General features: G+C 46.0%; 1 pseudogene; it reads right to left on the bottom strand.

The window, feature by feature from the left end:
• Window positions 1-3,925, bottom strand: part of LOC138368344 (fasciclin-2-like) — a 44,099-nt pseudogene that overhangs the window by 1,565 nt on the left and 38,609 nt on the right.

Raw genomic sequence — 3,925 nt, 5'->3', positions numbered from 1 at the left:
CACCACCACAATAATAGTCAACCACAGTGCCACCATACTACTATACATACATACATACTACTACTACTGGAGTCTAAAGAATGTTTTATACTATAGATGATATGATTTCTTTAAGTTGTTTAAATCAAAGGAATTTTGGAACAAATATCCTGGGCAGGAGACGGCCTCAGCCGGCGTCGTCTCTACGAGAAAAAGGCTTTGACTAAACTTACCTTGTTGGTGATGTTGGCCAAAAGACGGCCTTGGCCGGCCTCGTACAGTTCCATGAAAAAGCTCTGGGGAAGACCACCGTCAAATCCGGCTACACATCCAACGTCGACGGTCGTCTTGGACACATTGTGTACCGTGCAGTTGTGGACGGGGTCCGGGTGATCTGTTCCGGCAGAAACACACACTCAGGGTCAGTAGTAATCCGAAGCCGCGATCATGTCTTATGTTCACGAAAGAGCGTGGACACCAGACGCGTATTGACATCACGCAGGAGGCAACGCTAGAGGTACCTACCGGCAGGGAAGGTGTGGAAGACGCAGGGGTGACGTTGAAGACCGACGGAGTTAAGTCCCAGCAGAGCAAAGTGCCGTAGTCGAGCTCTGTGTTTGGGGTGTACACCACGGTTGATCGCCACCCTCTGGAGATGATGTGCTCCTGTCGGCCGATGACATAAGGTGACGACTCGTGTTCTTCATTCGTTCATGCACGGAGATATATTATAACAATTTGGTCATGAACATTACTAAACTCGGCTTCTTTCCTGATCCCGTCTCTCGGCATAATCATTTAAGGCTTGTGAGTGAGTGTGAAGCACTTAACAAATCTTGATCATCAGATGTCTAACACTTCTTATACGTCCTTTAATTAATTTCAGCGTGATGGTTATTTGGCAGAAAGGCTTGACTTAATTAGCTTTTGACAAGCGTGTATTTAGCATCCAACTGCGTAAGTTAAATCCTCAGTAGTGCGTAAATCCACCCATTGGGAAAGGAAAGGTGAGTACTAATGGTGAGAAATGTAATAAAGGACTCACCTGAAGGAAAGAGAGGTGGGACGACATCCCTGAAGACAAAGGTGAGACGACTTCCCCAGAAGAAGAATATAAAACTACTTCTGAAGTTAAAAAACTACTTCTAACCTGAAGTTGCAGTTGCCGTACCTGAGGCACATCAGCGCTCTCGCCGCTGTTGTTGAAGGTCCAGCGGAAGTCTAGAGGCGCTGGAAAGGCGTCCAGGTCACAGGTCACACTAACCTGTTCGTACCTGGCGGCCCCCAGGTAGACCATCTGCCTCTGGCGACACACAGGCGAGTCTGCCGGACAGATCAGGGTCAGGACACCGCTCTTACTCGGATACCTGCACACGTTATTAAAATGACGGGTGAGAGGGTCTAGAATGACACCTGAGAGGGTCTAGAATGACACCTGAGATGGTCTATAATGACAGCTGAGAGGGTCTGGAATGACAGCTGAGAGGGTCTAGAATGACACCTGACAGGGTCTAGAATGACGCATGACAGAGTCTAGAATGACGAGTGACAGGGATCTAGAATGATGGGTGACAGGGACTAGAATGACGGCTGAGAGGGTCTAAAATGACGGGTGAGAAGGTCTAAAATGACGGGTGAGAAGGTCTAAAATGACGAGTGAGAGGGTTTAAAATGAGAGGTGAAAGGGTCGAGAATGATATATGAAGAGGTCTAGAAATGAATAGATGATGTCTATCATGATTCCTGATAAAACACTGACAGAGGGAAAAAACGAGAGCAGAGTCTCGCTAACAGAAATCGATGGAAACAGCTCCCCAATAACTAATAAACAACACATTAATTAAATTTAGACATGTAGTCTCTCATAACTAAATCTATCGCACAAAGACATAATAAATAATCGTGAAAATATTTATCCGAAAGAGAGAAATATTTGGAATCTTTTTTGTTTTCCTTTTATCAAATCTTGCTCTCGATCTAACACACACAAATCCAGACATTCTTTAAATAGGACTCAAGTTCAAACCCTGCGACAAAGTGACGTGGAAAGACCAATACTCGAGGTGTTCAATGAGAAAACTTTGTCCAGCTGCGAGTGAACATTTGGGGCGTGTCACGGGGCGTTCAGTGGTTGGTTCAGGAGCTTGTGATGAAAGGCACGAGGGAGTTTAAACTCCAGTAGGACGGGAGAGAGGACTGAAGGGTGATGGGACAGAAGGGAGAGGATGGAAGGGAGAGTGGATAGAACGGAGAGGATGGAAGGGAGAGTGGATAGAATGGAGAGGACAGAAGGAAGAGAAGATAGACGAGAGAGGACAGAAGAAAGAGAGGATAGAAGGGAGAGAGGATAGAAGGGAGAGAGGATAGAAGGGAGAGAGGATAGAAGGGAGAGAGGATAGAAGAGAGATAGGACAGAAGGTAGAGAGGACAGGAGGGAGAGACCAAGGGTGGAGCTATATTAAACGTAGACATATTAAAATACCCGTTTAAATATGCAAGAGGATAGGTTGGGGAGTGTCACTGTGAGTGTAGAGAGAGAGAGCGTGTGTGTGTGTCAGTGTATATACACTTACAGCCTGCACCACACACACACACACTCTTGACCCCCAGTGCATGAGACACACTTGAACTCTCTCCTCCACCTAAGAAACACATTTGACCCGAGCTACAAGAGATACACTTGACCCTAAGCTTGCAAGACACACACACATAACCTCCACTAAAAATTACACACCTGACTTCCACTTGCTAGAGGCAAAGGACTGAGATGCGAGACTTGTGCCAGAGATGAGAGAGCGGAGGTAAAGGGTTACCTTGAGGTTACCTTGAGGTGCTTCCGGGGCTTAGCGTCCCCGCGGCCCGGTCGTCGACCAGGTCTCCTGGTTGCCGACCTGGTGATGCTAGTGGGGATACCATCACATCCAAGAGTAGTAGTAGGGAGTAGGTGAAGAATAGTAGATGTAGAACATCCAGCAAGTAGATGTTGTGGCTCGCGACAGACGTTTGTCTCTTGTTTTCAGATGAGAAAAAACAGAACGACATTTCTTAAAGGGAAATTTCAAATTTCAAAGAGAAATGACAAATTTCAAAGAGAAATGTCTAATTTAAAGAGAAAAGTCAAATTTCGAAGGAAATTGTCAAGGGAAATTTCAATTTCCAAAGGAAAATTTTAAAGTAAAATTTCAAATTTCAAAGAGAAATGTCAAATTTCAAAGGAAAAAATCAAGGGAAATTTTAAATTTCAGAGGAAAATTTCAAATTTCAAAATAAAATTTGAAATACACAGCGGCCAGAGAGACCTAAGACAGCATTCGTAACCATTGGGGATGATAAACAAGAAGCATGAAGAAGAGACAAAGGAAGCCATCTCCATCCACAGCTTCTAGAACAAATGCACCAAAGAGGTTTAAGGTTAAGGTAGGCGCTAATAGGGAAGCACTATTAGTAAAGCACGCCATTCTCCTCAGTAGTTCACATCAGTCTGAGACGCGGCTCCTACGGAAGAAAGGTTGCAGTAACAAAGAGAAGATATGATCACGACCTCCAAAATAGTTTGGGACGGTGGTAGGATAAGAGCCCAGAGAAAATCAAAGAGTCGGAACAACAATATATATTAACTGAATTTCCCTGAGATTAAACGTCAGGACCAGAAACTCGTCTGGACCCCTCCCCAGTGGGCGCCCTGGGATATAATGACCCCTCGCCAGTGGGCGCCTGGGATATAATGACCCCTCGCCAGTGGGCGCCTGGGATATAATGACCCCTCGCCAGTGGGCGCCTGGGATATAATGACCCCTCGCCAGTGGACGCCTGGGATATAATGACCCCTCACCAGTGGACGCCTGGGATATAATGACCCCTTGCCAGTGGGCGCCTGGGATATAATGACCCCTCGCCAGTGGGCGCCTGGGATATAATGACCCCTTGCCAGTGGGCGCCTGGGATA

This window comes from Procambarus clarkii, chromosome 25, assembly GCF_040958095.1.
Source record: "Procambarus clarkii isolate CNS0578487 chromosome 25, FALCON_Pclarkii_2.0, whole genome shotgun sequence".
Taxonomy (NCBI): domain Eukaryota; kingdom Metazoa; phylum Arthropoda; class Malacostraca; order Decapoda; family Cambaridae; genus Procambarus; species Procambarus clarkii.
The sequence above is the reverse complement of the archived record's forward strand: the minus strand, read 5'-3'. Positions and strand labels throughout refer to the sequence as shown.